Source organism: Panthera pardus, unplaced genomic scaffold, assembly GCF_024362965.1.
Source record: "Panthera pardus isolate Hobbes unplaced genomic scaffold, ASM2436296v1 HiC_scaffold_13, whole genome shotgun sequence".
Classification (NCBI taxonomy): Eukaryota; Metazoa; Chordata; class Mammalia; order Carnivora; family Felidae; genus Panthera; species Panthera pardus.
In genome coordinates, this window is record NW_026526688.1 from 34,878,833 (window position 1) to 34,898,456 (window position 19,624).

General features: G+C 44.3%; 1 long non-coding RNA gene across 1 annotated transcript in view; it reads left to right on the forward strand.

Annotated features, from left to right (window-relative positions):
- LOC109277328 (uncharacterized) overlaps positions 1-17,890 on the forward strand; it is a 28,638-nt gene extending 10,748 nt beyond the window's left edge. Inside the window, exons 2-4 of the long non-coding RNA XR_002085105.2 lie at positions 488-603; positions 4,686-4,798; positions 17,608-17,890. This is a non-coding gene — a long non-coding RNA (uncharacterized LOC109277328). The remainder of the gene's footprint in view (positions 1-487; positions 604-4,685; positions 4,799-17,607) is intronic.
- The last annotated feature ends 1,734 nt before the right edge of the window (positions 17,891-19,624 follow it).

Sequence of the window (19,624 nt, forward strand, 5' to 3'; positions counted from 1 at the left end):
AAACCCGGGTGTTTCATCCAGTATTCTTTTACTCCACACCTTTGAAATAAACCCTGAGGCTGATAAGATTTACTGCTGCCATTAGTCATATCTCAGATGCCTGTTCTGTAGAAATAAATTGTCATCAGTCCTCCACTCTGGCCAGGTTTGTCTGACACAGCACATTAGCACATGGCCACGTTTGCCAAATTCCACACGTGAGTTTTACGCTGAGCTCTGTACCTCCTGAATAAGAGATCGTGATCCTCTGGACAGTATAGTTACCATTTTCAAACACCTCAAGTAGACTACTGAGCATAGAAGAGGTGGTCTTTAAGGGAACATAGGAGATACAGAAAGCATGTGCTTTGGAGACAGATCAGAATTAATTAAATCGATACCTGCTGCTTCCAAGAATTGTCCTGGAGCAAAGCAGCCCCTTTGCAAATTGGAGCACCAACATTGTGATTTTTCATTTGAGTTTCATATTTGTTTTCTCTCTCCATAGTATCCTGTTATGCACGGCATGTCTCTCCTGACCTCTAATCACACGTGCGTCTCAAGGGTGGACCTCAGTTTCAGCTGCTGTTGGAGAACACTTGCAGACCAATTGTGAACTTACAGGTGAAAGACACACAAAGGGGCACCTGGGTGGCTCAGCTGGCTGAGTGGTTGAGCATCTGGCTCTTGGTTTCAGATCAGGTCATGATCTCGCGGTTCGTAGGTTCTAGCCGCAGGTCACGCTCTGTGCTGACAGTGGGGAGCCTGCTTGGGATTCTCTCTCTCTCCCTTTCCTCTCTGCCCCTCTCCTGCTCATGCTCTAAGTAAATAAATAAATAAATAAATAAATAAATAAATAAATAAGAAAGACACACAAAAGTGCCCTAGTCACTAGTGAACAAAGCAGGGGCTGGGTTAGTACTCGGAGTCTCTCAGATCAAGGAGAAGTGTTAACCAAGGATAACCACTGGATTTTCCATCTCCACAGTCCCCTTCAGAAATGGAGAGTAGAGGGAAAGGGCCCAGTGAGTGGCCTCGGAGAACAGCCAGTCTGAACCCCTCAGCGATCATCTTGGGAGGGGGAGTACCAATATCCGAGGTTCCCAACTTGGTCATGCTTAGAATAACCTGGAAGGTGTGTTTTCCCTAAATTAAAGCTCCAGACTATGGGAAAATCCCACTGCACATAAACGGTGAAGTGTTTCATTTCACTTTGTTAATTAGTAGTTAATTAATTAATTTGTTAATTAGTAGTAAAAATATGAAACTCTACTAATTAACTCACTTGATATGAGAAAGATATCCTTCTCAAGTTAGCCCAAATGTAATTCACAAAATCTGTCTGGGCCGCAGTAAGCCGTGTAACAGTTTTTCCCAAGAAATCTGCCTACCCAGGACAGGTTATCAAAAACCAGACTATTTGGTCAACATAATCAGAAAGAGTAATTTTAGTCTGGTTTTTAAAACTAACTAAACCGATACAACCAATTTGGAAAACTGTCTGACAGCATCTTCTAAAACTGAACATACATACACATAACCTTTGACCCAGCAATTCTACTCCTAATATATACCCAGCAGAAATGTATACTTTGAGTACCAAAACGTACAAAACGTGCATGTATCAAAATGCTCATGGCAGCACAATTTGCCACACAGCCCCCAAATGGAAACAACCCAGATGTCCCTCAACAGCAGAATGGACAAATGAGCTCTAGTTTGTTCACACAATGGAATGTTAGGCAGTGGTAAGAATGGATGACGTCTAACTCGAATGCCTCATTCGTAGAGAAAACAATCCAAACCAGCCCCCAATCACTTTGTAAAAAATTTATAGCAAAACCAGCCCCCAATCACTTTGTAAAAAATTTATAGCACCCATTGCTCTGTCAGATTATCTTGTTTGTTTATTCTCTCTCTGCCTTCCCACTATCTCCCTTCTCTCTCTCTCTCTCTGTCTGTCTCTCTCTAACACACACACACACACACACACACACACACACACACACACACTGTAAGCTTCAAGAGAACAGACACCGGGTGTCACATCTTCACAGTTGCATTCCCAGTGCTTATGACTGGCACAGAGTCAGCTATGATATGAATGATGTGAATGAATAAATAAAATGTCATTTCTTCCAGGAAGGCTTCCCTGACCCTGACAGCCCACACATACCTCTCTCCACTGAACTTTCCTAGGATTTGTTTGCCACACCACCCACATGACATTTATCCTTTACTACCTTGCACTGTGCTTTGCTTCAGTACACATCTTAGTCCCCTTCTAGTTCTTAAGTCCTTGGAGAGCAGAATTTCTGGCTTATACTCTTTTATATACCCAGAAACTAGCCCACAGGAGGCTCCAAACACCCTGCTCATAACAGGAGAGCAATAAACATGTGCTCAATCTGTTGAAGAGGAAGCAGGGCATAGTAGAAAAGGTGAACTTTGAAGTCAGAAGTCCCGACTAGCACTTATTACCTAGCTGTACGTCCTTGGAAAAATTACTTAGCATCTCTGAGTCTAGATTCTCAATTATAAAATGGGCACAGGAATTCCTACATCATAGGATCAAAAGTGAAGTTATATAAAGTAGTATGTGTGTGCATGTGTGTGTGTGTGTGTGTGTGTGTGTATGTATTCAAAAATGTCAGTTCCCCTTCAATGTTTGATAAAAGTTTGTCATCTCTTACTGTAACCATGGACATACTTCATACAATGCTTATGTTTACCAAAGATCTCCTGTCTGTTAGGCAGCAGCTGATTCTGCTTTTTAAGTATTTTCTTCCCCCACCCCCACTAAAATGCAAGTGTATAAAATTTTCATCAGAGTGTTTTTTGATGAATGCAAGTGCATAATAAAATTGGGGCATGAACACAACTTGCTAAATTTAATAGGCTTCATTTCACCGTAATACTAAACTGGACCAATTCAAATTCTCACCATTGCTTTCCCACCCACAAAAGTGACTTCAAGAGCAAAGCAGTCTCCCAGAACTCATTAACTTGGTGCAAGGAAGGCATGTTTTACTGCAGCACATTTGAAAAGGTAGAAACCCTCCCATCATCTGCTCTGTGACAGCAGCATGCTCACTTAGCCCCTGTTGTGTCTCCATTCCCAGAGGTTGGTGGCCAAGTCATAGTAAACAATGGCAACTTGTGTCACTCTGGAGAACTTTCCGGCAGTTTTTTTTTTTTTTAATTTTTTCAACGTTTTTTATTTATTTTTGGGACAGAGAGAGACAGAGCATGAACGGGGGAGGGGCAGAGAGAGAGGGAGACACAGAATCGGAAACAGGCTCCAGGCTCCCAGCCATCAGCCCAGAGCCTGACGCGGGGCTCGAACTCACGGACCGCGAGATCGTGACCTGGCTGAAGTCGGACGCTTAACCGACTGCGCCACCCAGGCGCCCCTTTCCGGCAGTTTTACGCATCTTATCTCATTTGATTCTTAGGGCTGTTATTAGGGGGTCAGATGGAGAAGTACGGGCCGTGTAAGATTATCGTGCAGTCGGGTTGATCTGCAGCTGTCCCCCAAGGATTGGTTAAATGGGGCCTGTATCAGCAAGAAGGGAGGTGTGACACAGGACTCTGACCTTGACCGGGTTCAATTCAACTATTTTTTAAAGTCAGCTACTAGAAAAAGTCATGGAATACAACAAACTTATCAACGTCTTAGAAGACATAATACCGGGGGAATAGCTTCCCGGAATGCTAAAAGTCAAGGTTGTTTTTAAAATCTCTAAAAACGTAAAATGCTGCACTTCAATCCTAAACAGGATGGATATGCTGAACAGGATAGAGCACCCCTGAACTGCTGAATCTTCACATGACTCTGTAGTTGTCTGTAAACTTGGCACAAGCTCCAGTTTCTAGGGCGTTTTCCCTGGCACGCTTCATTTGGATAGCCTCCACTTGTCCTTCCAGCCCCCCTTTAGATGTCACCTCCTCTGGGAAGCCATCCTGATCCCACACCTTCACCTCTAGTTGCTCAGGCTGAAACCCAGGAGTCATCCCAAAGTCTTCCCTGTCATTTACCTAGAAAACCCTGTCTATCAAGAATCATGCCAGCCTACCTCCCAATAGACAACATAGTTGTATTTATCATTTATTAATGCATAATGTGACTTTTGTTACTTATAGTTTTATTATTATGCTTTTGTCTGTCTCCCTCCAATATCACATATGCTTTTTAAGAGAAAGGCCTTTTCTTTTTGGCCCACTGATCATTCTCAAAGTCTACAATAGTACCTAACACATGACAGGAACCTAATAAGTATTTATTTTTAATAAATGAATGAATGAATGAATAAATGAATGAATGAAGGTGAGTTAGGTGCCCCACTTTTGTGCTCCTATATCACCCTGTAATTTTCTCATCATAAGGCTTGATATGCTGTGGGGCAACTGGGATTTATTTCCACTTAAAAAATATATCTTTTAATTATACGTTTGCCCATGAATAAATTCTAGTTGTCATGTAATGGTTTACTTGTCCGACCATTTCACTAGACTACAAACCACAAAAAGCCCATAGCTGGTCTGCCTGGCTGACTGCTGTGCCCCCAGCTCCGGGCACAGTGCCCTGTGCAGAGAAATAGTACATTTATGGAGTGTCAGGCACACTTCTAATGTTTTACATGCACTAATTCACTCAATGAATACAACAACCCAATGAGGTGGGTTCGATTTTTACTATTTCACAGATAAGGAAACTGAGGTTCCGAGAAATTAAGAAACATGAACGATGGCATCTATGAAGTCTGGCTCTGGAGCTCAAGCTCTAGATGACTGCCCTGAATTGCCTCACCTTTACAAGGTACCCAATAAAACCTGTTCAATAAATGAATCAAGGAAATATGGCTGACCAAAAGAAAAAGGCAATGTGCTGCTTGGCTGTGTCAGTAAAGGGTCGAGATAAGAGAGGTTGTAGTCCTGGAATACAGTTCAGGTCGGGTGAGTTGAGGATAATTCCTGTTTGGAAGCAGATCACTAAATTGAAGTGGGTCTAAAGACCCACACCACAATGGCAAAGCATCTGAAAATTATGAAATAGCCAGAGACTGCTTAGATTTTGAGGAGTTGGCAGTGAGAATTCAGGACCTGTCTTCAAATCCAGGGATTCCTGCGGCACCTGGGTGGCTCAGTCGGTTAATAATCCGACTTCGGCTCAGGTCATGATCTCACGGTCCGTGAGTTCGAGCCCTGCATCGGGCTCTGTGCTGATAGCTCGGAGCCTGGAGCCTGTTTCGGATTCTGTGTCTCCCTGTCTCTCTGACCCTCCCCCCATTCGTGCTCTGTCTCTCTCTGTGTCAAAAATAAACAAACGTTAAAAAAAAAAATCCAGGGATTCCTGTGGGCCACTCTCAGGCTGTGGGCCCCAAGGGCAGAGCTGGACGGGTGGGTGGAAGTCACAGAAAGGCAGGTTTTCGCTCGCTCTGTGGAGGAATTGGTAGGAAACATTCAAATCCTGAGGGCCCACCAGCAGATGAATGGATAAACAAAATGTGGTCCACACATACAAAGGAATATTACTCGGCCTTGAAAACGAAGGGAATTCTGACACAGGCCACAGCACGGGTAAACCTTGAAGACATTACGGTAAGTGAAATAAGCCAGTCACAAAGGACAAAAGGATTCCCCTCATTCGAGATATCTCCAGTAGTCAAAAACCACACAGACCGGAAGAACAGTGGTTACCAGGGCCCAAGGGGACAGGAGCCAGAGGAGTTATCGTCTAAAGAGCACAGAGTTTCCATTTGGGATGATGAAAAATTCTGGAGACAGACAGTGGGAAGGCTGCACAACACAGTGAATATACTTACTGCACTTAAATGTACTTAATGGTTACTTTTATGTTCTATAAATTTTACCACAACAAAAACAATTAAATTAAAAAACAAACAAGGAGACAGCGAGACATTGAGCCTCCACCACTGGCAGTGAATAAACAGCAGCTAGCTATCAGGGAAAATATAGGGGCATTTTTTAAAATGTTTATTTATTTATTTATCTATTTATTTATTTTTTAATAGATGAAATTTATTGTCAAATTGGTTTCCATACAACACCCAGTGCTCATCCCAAAAGATGCCCTCTTCAATACCCATCACCTACCCTCCCCTCCCTCCCACCCCCCATCAACCCTCAGTTTGTTCTCAGTTAAATGTTGATTTGTTTTTGGGAGAGAGAGAGAGAGAGAGGGCGCGCACATGCGTGGGGGAGGAGCAGAAAGAGAGGGAGACAGAGGATCCAAAGCAGGCTCTGCACTGAAGCCCGATGCGGGCCTTGAACTCATTAACCATGAGATCATGACCTGAGCCGAAGCTGGACACTCAACCAACAGAGCCACCCAGGCACCCCAAGGGGCTTTCTTGAGTTTGGGTGGGAGTTGGACTGGAGAGCCCTTACAATCCCTCGGTCCTTCAGTTCTTGTCTGTTTGCTTTAACATTTATGGGGCACTTGCTGTGCACGGATTAGCTTATGGATGCTACACCACTCCATAAGGCATGACTACCATAGTCTGCACCTTACAAGTGAGGAAACTGAGGCCAAGAGACCTCCAGTCACTTGCTCAAGGCTTCCCGTGTGCTAAGCATAAGGAAGAAGGGCAGGAATTCCAGAGGCGGCACGTGCTACAGCACATTGACTGCACCACGCGTAGGAGGAAACCTAGAGGGTTTCGTGACTTCTCATGCTATCTCAGGCTCTTCCAGTAACTCCATGCCGCCTCGCGCTCTTTCCTGCTCTGCCCTGGACCTCAAATGCCCGACGTGGGCATTCCCAGTCAGTCACAGAGGGCACGAAGCTGCCCGCAGGAAGGCACAACCTCGAACGGATTCTGAGGGTGCCGCTATGGCCAGGATGTCTTATGACAGACAGAAAGCCTGGACCGGCGTTGGCTGGTACCATTATTGCCCTCGAAGGGTCAGTTTTCCTGGGAAATAAGCAAGTGACCTTCTTATTTCCCTCCCAATTTCTCATGCCACAACTTCCACGTTCCCTTACTTGAAAGCTGATTGTAAATGAGGGTTTGAGAACAAAAGCTCTTGCATAGACTCAAAGCCCATTTTAATTTTATGAGCGTTGTGCTTTATACTAGTTACAGTCTTTAAATGCTTTGAAGCAGTGTCTAGACCAGCAGGGCCCAATAAAAATGCAACGCATGCCGCATATGTAATTTCAAATTTTCTGGTAGCCACATTAAGAATGTAAAAAGAGGAGGGGCGCCTGGGTGGCTCAGTCGGTTAAGCGTCCAACTTCGGATCCGGTCATGATCTGGTGGCTCACGAGTTCAAGCGCTGCGTCTGTGCCGACAGCTCAGAGCCTGGAGCCTGTTTCAGAAACTGTGTCTCCTTCTCTCTCTGCTCCTCTCCTGCTCACACTCTGACTGTCTCTCAAAAAACAAATAAACATTAAAAAAATTTTAAAAAGAGGGCCTCCTGGGTGGCTCAGTCGGTTAAGCGTCTGACTCTTTGATTTCGGCTCAGGTCATGATCTAACAGTTGTGAGATCGAGCCCCACTGGGTATGGAGCCTGCTGAAGAGTCTCTTCCACTCTGCCCCTCCCCGCAAAAATTTAAAAAATCTAATCTTGAAAAAAAAATTAAAAAGAGAATGTAAAAAGAAACAGGTGAAACTAATGTTCATAATATGTTTTATTCATCTCAATTTATCCAAAATCATTATTGATGAGATATTTGACATTCTTTCTCATATTGTCTTTGAAATCGCTGTATGTTTTGTACTCTAAGCACATCTCGATTCAGGCTAGGCACCTTTCAAGTGCTTAACAGCTACATGGAGCTGGTGATGACCACTGAGCAGTACAGGTCTAGGCTCTGCTTTTCAAGGGGTTTGATGGTGAGGAGGAAAGAAGGCATGTTTTAAGGGGAGCTGGACCTAGTGAGAGTGTTACTTATTACAGAATTCGTGATCATGTATGTTGACCGTGGGGGAGAGAGAGAGGAGAAACTTAACATGGAAGCAAGAAATCGTGGTGCCTCACCCAGGAAAATGCTGCGTGAAACTGGGAATGGAGGAGAGAGCTCAAGGGGCAGTGGGATCAAGGCCCGAAGACAGGGGCAAGCTTTGAGGTTGTTGCTGGTTGGGTTCTTCTGTGATTACTTAAAACTGTTTTAGGGGTCCCTGCGTGGCTCAGTCGGTTAAGGGTCCAACTCTTGATTTCCATTCAGGTCTTGATCTCGGTTCGTGGGATTGAGGCCCGCCTCGGCTCTGCACTGACAGCACGGAACCTGCTTGGGATTCATTCTCTCTCCCTCTCTCTCTGTCTCTCCCTCTGCCCTACTCTCGCTCTCTCGTCTCTCTCAAAATAAACATTAAAATCATTTTACTCTTTTTGTGATCCCTAAGTGTCACCCTTATTCCCTTCCCATCACCCCCTGCTGCTGTTGATTTATCCAGTTGCCACTGTTGTGATATCACAAATGCAGAGCTGAGACTCAAGTCCCTACTCTGCCCCAGGTGCCAGGGCTCTGCTGTGGCACTTGGAACCAATCAGCATTTCCCGCCCCCTTCAGTTTCCTCCTTTCTAAAAGGAGCTGGTTGGACTATTCAAGAATTCATTCAGCCAGTCAGTCAACAAATATCCAATAAGTCAACAAGGACCCAATAAGTACTGATCACTGATCACTGTTCTAGGTGCTTTCTGATCATTGCTTCCTTTTTTTTTTTTTTTTTTAATGCTTATTTATTTATTTTTAAGAGAGAAAGCACAAGCAGGGGAGGGGCAGAGACAGGGAGACACAGAATCCAAAGCAGGCTCCAGGCTCTGGGCTGTCAGTACAGAGCCCGACATGGGGCTCGAACTCACGAACTGTGAGATCATGACCTGAGCCAAAGCCGGACGCTTAACCGACTGAGCCACCCAGGCGCCCCCAGCTTCCTTCTGACTCTAGTTTTTTGTGCCCCATGATTTTTGGGTGCTGCTTTGTCTGTCACCATGAGGTAGATTTCACAGCCCGAAAATGTCCATTCCCAAGTGACAGCAGAGATTCCTCAGGCTGGTCAGACAGTCCCCAGAGAAAGGGAGAGAAAGTGGCAGAGAAGTGGGGGGGGGGGGAATGGTCACTAACAGGGTGGGTCAAATCTGTGCCCACTACACTCTTCCACTCTGAGCCCCTACTGAGAGGGATTTCCTCAGCATCAGTGGCCTCCTTAGCTGACATTGGAGGTTCTTACCAACATCCACCTAAGCCCTTGGTACTATACAGCACAGCACTGAGAAGGTCAGGAAGAAGGTAAAACAAAACTCCCTAACCTGATCTATCTAGAAGCCTGATTTATGGCGGCCGTCAGTACCTGGGAGCTTGGTGATCCTCAAGGCTTTGGCAATGAGGGACAGTTCGCTTTCTTCTGAGTGCTAAACTTGAAAATCTACACACAATACGCCGGAGGTGTGCAGTCATTTGAAAGAGAGAAGAGGTTGCTCAGGTCTATAAATCTGACTGATCATTGGTTGAAAATAGCAATATTTCAATTAAAGAAAAAAAGGGGGCGCCTGGGTGGCTCAGTTGGTTAAACATCAGACTCTCGATTTTTGGCTCAGTGCTGAGTGTGGACCCTGCTTGGAATCCCCCCACCCCACCCCCGCGCCCAAAACGCTCTCTCTCTTTCTCTGTCTGTCTGCCCCTCCCCAACTCAGGCTCGTGCTTTCTCCCTCTCTCAAAAATAAATAAATAAACTTGAAAAAAAAAAGAAAAAGGAATGGACCTTGAGGCCATTATGCCCAGTGAAGTGAGTCAGACACAGGAAGACAAATCCTGTGTGATCTCACTTATAAGCAGAATTCACAGAAAAAGAGATTCGATTTGTGGTTCCCAGAGGCCAGGGTAGGGGGTGGGGAGATTGGAGGAAGATGGTCTGAAGATACAGGCTTGCAGTTATGAAAGAAATAAGTACTCAGGCTGTCGTAGGCAACATGATGGCTATAATGACTGCCGTGTGGTCTATTTGAAAGTTGCTAGTAGAGTAAATCCCAAAAGGAAGACACACATTATTTGTAACTATGTGAAATGATGGCTGTTAACTTCTTGTGGTAAACGTTTCATAATATATGTTTGCCAGTCGCTATCTGTATGCCCTAAACTTATACAAGGCCGCGTATCAGTGATAACTCAATAAAGCTAAGGGGGAAAGGAATGGGTTAATCAGAAAGGGTTGTTAAAGTCTAGAAGTAAAAGCAGACTCACAGATAGAAACATCAGCGGCACTTGTCTGGACAGAGATGAAGAAAAGAAAGAGGGAACAACCTTCAGTGTCCCATCCTTTGCCAGCCTCTCTGAAGCCAGGACCCACAGGGCCGTGAACGCCGACGGCACACCGGTATTTCTGCCTTTGGTGGGATGGTTCTGTAAAGGCTTGAAACCTATTATGAGGTCAAAAAATGTCTGATTCATCTAAATACCCTGGTTCTGGCTCTGTGCTCAGCAGGTCACCATCCGGGTCATCTTTGGGTTTCCACAGGGATTGCCTACGGAGTTGGAACGTGCAAGGCCCCCCGCGCATTTATTTCTCAGTGTGTAAATTCACGGGTAACCTGGCATCCTCATTCCACACGTTAATCTCGAGTGTTTGATAAATATAGAAACACCTGAGGAGTCAGAGTACCCTTGGGGCACCAACAGAAGCGGGTCTCTGAGCCTGGGATTCTGTGGCCCACACCCTGGACTGTGCGGTCAGTCACCACCACCTTAGTGAGTATCACCCAGCAGGAAGTGGCCGTGGCTCATGCATCTGACACATCATCTTTGGACACCTTCTTAGTGCTAGGCATGAACTGAGTGTTGGGGACACCGGACCCCTGCGCTCTTGGAGCCGCTGGCATATTTTCTACTGCAGCTCTCAGAGAAGTTAAAACCAACAGCCCTTCCTACCTTTTCTCAAGCCAAAACGCTAACTTTGAAAAAATATAATATAAATGCAGACTGCAGGAAACTTCTGCAGGCCTGTCCTGTCCTGCCACACCCTTAGGTACTGCTGACATGAGGTTTGTCTTTTAATGAGTGGTTTCCCCTCATGGGCCCCTTCTTGAAACCTGGCTCTGTCTTTGCTGCGTGCTACCTGGACGGGCAAGCAGGAGAGAGCAGCCAAGGCTGTCTGGAGTCGGGGGGTGGGGTGGGGAAGGGTGGGGAGAGACCTGCTGGGAGACAGACAAGGAGCAGTCGGGTGTATGGGCACCCAAGGAAAATCTTCCCTAAGGTTCAAGCCATTACAGAGTACCCAGGGATCCAGCTGGGTCCCACAGCCTTTCTGCGTGATTGTGTGATTGTGTCTGGAAGTGTAGAAACAGCAGGGAAGTTGTACACGGTGCCCTTGGTGGGCCCTCAGTGGAAGCTGCTGGCCTGCCCATCACTTCTTCGCATTCCATTTTCAACCTCCCAAGGGGCTCCTACAGGGGAGATCTCAGCTGTATTTATCGCCCGTGGACCTGCCAGGTCCTTTTTGGTTGATTAGGAGAGGGATGGGTTCAGCCCATCAGAAACCATCTGCTGTCAGGCCAGAGACACGTGTGTGAAGCCAGATGTCTCCGAGAGGTGGTGGGTATGCTAAGATAAGCCGGGGGGACCTGCCAAGGCAGGCACACCCGTCCCAGGACCCGGGAGAAGAAAGGCTCTTAAACGCGCCACATGAGGTCTGTGTGTTTCCCGAGTTGCTTTGATTGTTCAGAACATTCCACTGCGTGATTGTGGCTTAAAGGACACAAAGCTAACTGTCACACACGGTGGCTAATTGAGGGCACGGCTTTGTCCAGTGACCACTAGCAGTCTGTGTCCTTTTTGTGTTCTCTCGGAGGCCATTTATAAATGGTAGCTACTCTACATAGATCATTTAGAAGCAACACTTCAAGGTGTTGTTGAAACAAAGCAGGACTGCCTAGGAATTGCTTGGTGCTACCATACAGATTCCCAGGTCCCACTCTCGGAGATTCTGAATTCAGTGGGTCTCAGGTAGGACCCAGGAATCTCTCAGCAACTCTCCTCTCTACACCCACCATCTCTCCTGTGCCCTCATTTATACACGGGGTGATTTGGACAAGGAATCTCAGAGGACTCCACTTTGAGAAAGTCTGTGAAAAAGACACCGGGCTCATAAAGTGAAGGCCTGGATGTAGGAGTAGCTGTGTAACCTTGCAGAAGTCCCTTCACCTCTCTGTGCCTCCACTGCTGTCTGTAGAATGAGGGAACTGATCTTTCGGGTCCTTTCCAGGGCCAATATTCCACAAATTTAAGCATGCTCACCGTGGCCTCCCAAGGCTGTGGGGTGTTCCAAAGCTAGAATGGGCAACCCTCAGGCTGAGCTTTGCCCTGAAGAGGACCAGTGAGCAAACCACAGAGCTTTGTCCCGACTTCCCACTCGGGATTGGACCTTTGAGGATACTCCCCTGAACACAATACTCCCCCCAAACACCATCCCCTTCCTCCTCGCGTAATTCTGAGCATGTCCACAGGCGTGACTTATTTTCACCTTTCGGGAAGCTAGACTTGAGGCAGGGCAACAGGCGAAGCTCCACTTTGATTGAAGAAGATTGAGGCACAGAGAGGGGAAGAAGCCGGGAGACCCTGGCGGCCCGTCTGTCCCAGGCTCCCTGCCTTGTCCCGGGGCACCATCCTCAGCGTACACGCAGTGCAACCACACTGGCAAACGGCAAGGACCAGAGATGAACATCGCAGCCCGGATGCGACTTGGGAACAGGCCGTCTCCTTGTGGTAGGATTTCTGTGAGTTTCCGTGGCACGGACACATCACGGGGGCAACATGCACAGCCCTGCGCTCTTCTGAGTGACAACACTCCTGAAAGGCACCAGGCACTTTCTCTTACGTGGTTTTATTAGATCTGCTCACCACCACTGCAGTTAACATCTAATGAGCCATAACTGCCTGCACTCAGAGGGTCGGGATCTAGTGGTGAGTCACCAGCCCTCTGGGTCACAGCAGCATGAAGAAGAAAGAGCAAAGCGCAGAGACCCACACGTTAAGAAAGGTCTCGATCTGTGATACTTGAGCGTGGCGGCCCTGCTTTATGTCCTCTCACCTTCCCCCTGCCGATTTTGCCCAAAGGAGGCCTGAGATTATAGTTCTGCCCCTGCACCACCTCCCGGCTCCCAGTTTTCTCGGCTGCTTCAGGTTGTTTCTGACAAAGACGTCATTAATGATCACTTGCTGTATCTTGGGAAATTCTTGCACCAACCACAGACTCTTACAGCAGATGCTGTGTGACTCCGGTTTCGGTCTCAGTGTAGGGCTTTTTAGACATTTCATCTTTTGGCCTCTCATTTCTGTGGCAAGAACCCTGTGCCAATAGCAAAACCTTTGCCCTTGATGGAGATCACCCTGGCAATGAGTGACGCTGTTCTTTTCTCTCCACCTGTCCCACCTCCCAGACTTAAGCCATCCCTTGAGAACACCACTGAAAACCAGAAGGAAGTAAAAAACAAAACAAGATAAAATAAAATAAAACTAAAATTAATTTCAGTTAAAAAGATGGCATAAAGTTGGTGCATTCTTTTATTTTAGGGAATCCTCTTAGCGTGAGCCTTGAGCCTCTTAGGCTGATTGTTTTACAAAGAACTCCAAGAAGTTAACTTCTAAATTCATGGCAGATTAGAAGGAAAGAGGGTGCTATAGACAGAAAACTGATGGGGTAACTCGCAGCAGTCTTGGGAAATGGCAACACTGGGAAAGCTCTAACTACGCGTTCTGTGTTCTATTTAAAAAGGCAGAGAAGTAGATAAAATATTCTAGAAATAGTTCTACTCCGGCTCATTACAATACAAAAAAAAAAAAAAAAAAAACGTAAAAGACATTAAAAGGATATGCCCTCAGCCATCTGAGAAAACTCACTCCCAGAAAGTAGCTATGTTTAACTGTAGTTAAATATTTATTGTCAGTAAGTTGTAAGTCAAGTCAAGTCCTTGCAGTGTGCTGGGCAACAGAACATTGGTGAGTAGAATGCAAGAGCCATTTGCCTAGAATCTCTTGAACCAGGCTTGGCTAAATGAATCCTAGAACCTTTTGCTATACTTCCAAACTTTGGGATTTTTCTAATTTTGTGATAAAACCTGCCATCCTTCCCAAACACAGTGCTGTGTGTCTAAGTCCGGGGGAGGAGGTTTATATTTAAAAGTAACCTGGGGCGCCTGGGTGGCTCAGTCGGTTAAGCGTACGACTTCGGCTCAGGTCATGATCTCACAGTCCATGAGTTCGAGCCCCGCGTCGGGCTCTGTGCTGACGGCTCAGAGCCTGGAGCCTGTTTCGGATTCTGTGTCTCCCTCTCTCTCTGCCCCTCCCCCACTCACACTCTGTCTCTTTCACAAATAAACATTAAAAAAAATTAAAAAAAAATACGGTTAACCTAAAACTAACTTTTTAAGAATTTTTGAAACTTTCATCAATCTTTGAAAAAAATGACTGTATTTGGGGTGCCTGGCTGGCTCAGTTGGTAGAGCATGTGACTCTTGACCTCGGGGTTGTGAGTTTGAGCCCCATGTTGGATATAGAGATTACTTAAATTTTTTTTTTGTAAAAATAAAAAATGACTGTATTCTTATCACAAATGTGATACGTCAACATTGTGGAAATTTTAGAAAATACAGATAAGAAAAAAAAAGAAGTAAAAATCACTTATAGTTTCATTCTAAGAGTTAGGACTGCAAACATGAATCCTTCCAATCTTTTAATTTAATTTAATCTTTATTTTTTTTGAGAGAGAGAGGGGGGAGGCACAGAGGGAAAGGGAGAAAGAGGGGATCATAAGAAGTCTTCATGCCCAGCTAGGAGCCCGAAGCATGGCTCGATCTCACAACTGTGAGATCATGACCTGAGCTGAAATCAGGAGTCTGTCATTTAACTGACTGAGCCACCCAGGCACCCCCCCAATCTTTTATTTTTAATTGAACAAGAGATACATAAATACAGGCATCTTTTAAAGAGATACATAAATACAGGCATCTTTTAAAGAAAACCAGAATCATATATTAAACCAAATCATCTATTGACCACGTCTCATAATCCCAGGCCCTTCTCTCTATCTAAGTGACCAGCCACTTTTGGGAGTTTGGTGTGTTTCCTTCCAGAGTTTTATAATTATATATAACATAGTTTGTGGATTATTTTTACATAAGAGGCATCATACTGTGCAACTTAGCAATCATCTATTGCAACTTATCAATGTTTTGGAAATCTAACCGCGTTAATTTATGAACCAAGATAATTTCTTTCAACTGCTGAGTGGTATTCCATTGTATGGATATACCATATTTAATCATCCTCTCCGCTTTTAGTGGACCCTTAGGATTGTTAACAATTTTTCACTACCTCAAACAATGTTGCAATAAATGTCTTATATATTTTTTCCCACGTCTCTCTATTTTAAATTTCTACAAGGGGAAATTCTGGATCTGAGACTATGCCCACGTTGCCTCCAAAGTGGCTGTGGGTCATATGAAGTGTCCCAGCAGTCTCAGTGACCCTTTGCCCTCCAGACCTGTCAAAATGGCCAGTTGTAGTAGGTGTAAACCACTCTCTTCACTGTTTTAATTAGTATTTGCCTGACAAAAACTGTTTGAGTGTCTTATAGGTTTGTAGCTATTCATATTTCCTCTTATGTGAATTATGTATTCATATCCTTTGCTCATCTTTCTAAAGGTTGGGTTTTATATACATATATATATATATATATATATATCTGTTATACTCATTCTTTGTTGCATGTATTGCAAATTTTCTCAGCCTCTGGCTTGCCTTTAATATTGTTTGGGGTATCTTCTGTTATATAGTGGAGCTTTGAACAACTCAGGGCTTAGGAGTGAGGACTTCCTCCGTCCCCAGTGGAAAATCTGCATATAATCGGAATCCCCCAAAACTTAACTACTGATAAATAGCCTGTGGGTGACCAGAAGTCTTGCTGATAATGTAAACAGCTGATTAACACATATTTTACGTTTTATTGTTACTACATTCTTACAATAAAGTAAGCTAGGGAGAAGAGAGAAAATGTTAGGAAAAATCACAAGAATAAGAAAATACAGGGCCACCTGGGTGGCTCAGTCAGTAAAGCATCCAACTCTTGATTTCAGCTCAGGTCATGATCTCACGGTTCGTGAGATCAAGCATGGCATTGGGCTCTGTGCTGACAGCACAAAGCCTGCTTGGGGCTCCCTCTCTCTCTCTCTCTCTTTCTCGGCTCCTTCCCCTCGCTCATGCTGTCTCTCTTTCTCTCAAAATAAATAAACATTAAAAAAAAAGAAAAAGAAAATACACATATAGTGCTGTACTGTAAGACATCATGTATGAGGGGACCCATGCCGTTCAAATCTGTGTTGTTTAGGGGCCAAGTGCACAGTTCTTTTTCTCGTTTACAAGTTAGGTAACATTTACTCAAGAACTTAAGTTGTTTAGCGTTTTACTGTTTGAGTTTTGCTTTCCATGGCCTCTTCAAGGTCTCCCTTTTCCTTGGATTGTAATGATATTTCCCCTTACTTGTTTCCCCTACTACTTTAAAACTTTTGTTTCGAGGGTTTAGGTTTTTAATTCATCTAGAGTATAATTTTGTGTATCATCTAAGGTAGAGACTTGCTTTCATTTATTTTGTCTACATATAAATACTGATTTGATACCATTCATTAAATAGTTCACTTTTCCCCACCGACTTGAAATGTTGTATCATACACCAACTTGCTGCATTGTTCCTAGATTCTTTTCTAAATCATGTTTTATTGACCTAGTTCTATTTGAGTCTTACCGAAAAATGATACTGATTGACTTGCTCTGCCGCGTGTATGTTTGTTTTACGCCCTGCCTTTTTTTTTTTTACAACCTACTTTTGTTGTACAGCCTGCTTGTTTTACTAAAAAAAAATTGCAACAGGAGAATGGATAAGTTCTGACAATCACACCGTGGAATAGTATATAGCAATTTATAGAAACTAAAGCTATACATATCAACATGGATACATTTCCCAAATATGTTGAATTAAAAAAAAAAAAGTAAAAAACAGGTTTCCACACAAATACCATAGAGCATATCATTTATAGAAAGCTCAAAAATGTGTAAAAGACACTTGATATCATTTAGGAGTACATATGTAACAAAAACAGGAAATTCATGGAAATGATGGAAACCGAAATCAAGATTAAAGGTGTATCTACCACAAAGCTTGTGAAGGTTAAGCCCCTCACTTACATGGACTCCTTTTGAAGTCCCGTAGTGAAATTTTATTTCATAATTTTGTGCTTTTTTTTTTTTTTCTTAAAGAGGCTGGCCTTTCCCAAATCGTGTTAGCTTCAAGCCTATCCTCAGAGTAGGGGAGGGAAGGGGAAGGAGGTAGGAAGGGGAGGGGAGGGAGGAGGAAACAGAGTCTCTCCCAAAAGCCTGCTGGCTCCTGGGCGCCTGCCTGCCGTTCTGCCACCACCGGCTGGCTTTGGGGCCCCTGGGCCTGGAGGCGTATTTACTGTAAACCAGGTGGTAATTGGATGGGATCTGATGTGCTCTTCAGTGCCTTGCGCAGGGCTCCAGGCCTGGAGACACCTAGCAGCAGCCAGCTGACAGCCAACAGTTCCCAGGAGTCCTGCCTGCTGCCACACCTCACGGATGGGTCTATTTCTTCCAGAGAGAAGCTCTCCAGGCCAGAGGCTGCGTGCTTGAGGCTGTGTCCCGGAGAACGATTTGAGACCCCAAAGCACCCTCGAGCTGCAATTCTGCGCCAGGGCTTGAAGCTTCCAGACTAAGTCTTGCTTCTTGTTCAATTAAAAAAACAAACCGGGCGCCTGGGTGGCTCAGTCGGTTAAGCCTCCGACTTCAGCCCGGGTCATGATCTCGCGGTGAGTTCGAGCCCCGCGTCGGGCTCTGTGCTGACAGCTCGGAGCCTGGAGCCTGCTTCGGATTCTGTGTCTCCCTCTTTCTGCCCCTCCCCTACTCATGCTCTGTCTGTCTCTGTCTCAGAAATAAACATTAAAAAAAGTTTTTTTTAAAAACCGACTAGAACAAAATAAATTTACGACAGTTACTTCAACAACAGCAACAGAAATACACACTCTGGACATCTTTCCACATGGTGAAATACTCTTCAACAACATCTTTCATGGCTACATAGGACATGTCACTTATTATTAGATCACTTATTGTTAGATGTTTAGATCATTTCCAGTTTCTGCTCAGGGTTGGAACAAATGTTCCTACAGCTCACCCCTGGTGTACAGCCTTAATTATGTCTTCAGAAAAAACTCCCGTAACTACACTCCCTTGGCCAAGAGTCTGATTATTTTCAAGGCTTTTGAGATATAGTGCCAACTAGACTTCCAAAAATGTTGCATCAATTCACCCACACGTCAGGATAGGAGAGTTTCCTTGGCAAATTGAAACCAATGCTAATTATTTACCTTAAAAAAATTGTTCAGGGCACCTGGGTGGCTCAGTTGTCTGAGTGTCAGACTTTGGCTCAGGTCACGATCTCACAGTTGGGTTCGTGAGTTCAAGCCCCACCTCGGCTCGCTGTGTCAGCATAGAAGCCATTCCAGATCTTCTGTCTCCCTCTCTCTGCCCTTCCCTCTCTTGCACTCTCAAAAAAAAAAAACAAAAAAAAAAACAAAATTGTTCATTGGACAGACAAAAAATGGAACCTCATAGCTTTAATTCGCCATCAGTTACTAGGCTCAATTGCCTTATGAACATTAGACACTGTTTCTTCTGTGTTGATTTACTACTCGTGTGCTTTGTTCTGTCTTCTATTATGGCACTCCCCTTTTTCTTACTGATTACAGAGAGCTTCTTATTTATTATGATATTGACTCTTTTTCATGTGTGTTTTTAACTCTTTTCTGTTCCGTCATTTGCCTTTATATTTTCTTATTCTAAGTTTTCTGACATGGGTATTTTTAATTAAATATTTTAATTTTCTACTTCAGCTTCTATCTTTAGTTTTGTTGTGTTTTTTTTTTTTTGTAAGAAAGTCTTTCCCCCCAAATTATGTAAATGTTCACCTATATTTTCCCCCAGTGCTTCCCTAGCTTTATTTGGGGAATTTTTCCTAGTCTGAAGGATGAGATGGGACTCTCTTTTTCCCCCCAAAGAGTTAATCATTTCATTAATAAGTCCTCTTTTTCTTACTGATTTTCAATGGGACTTTAATTATATACCGAACTGAGTCTGTTTCTGGACTGTCTTCTGTTTTAATTGATATGTATGTTTCTGGGGCGCCTGAGTGGCTCAGTCGGCTGAGCGTCCCGCTCTGGCTCAGGTCATGATCTCACAGTTTGTGGGTTCGAGCCCCACATTAGGCTCTGTGCTGACAGCTCAGAGCCTGGAGCCAGCTTGGGATTCTGTGTCTCCTTCTCTCTCTGCCCCTCCCCCGCTCATGGTCTGTCTCTGTCTCTCTCTCTCTTTCTCTCAAAAACAAATAAACATTAAAAAAATTAAAAAATTGATATGTATGCTTTTGCCAGTACTTATGTGAATTATTGTAATTATTGTATATGTCATTTCTAGTGTTATGGAAACTCTTCATTTCTTTCTTTTCTTTGTTTCAACATTAGTGTGGTAGTACTTGCCTGTGTATTCCTCCAGAATTAGGGCAGTTCTGCTTCTTTTCCCTTTTCTTATAATATTAAGAGTATTAATGCTTTTTCTTA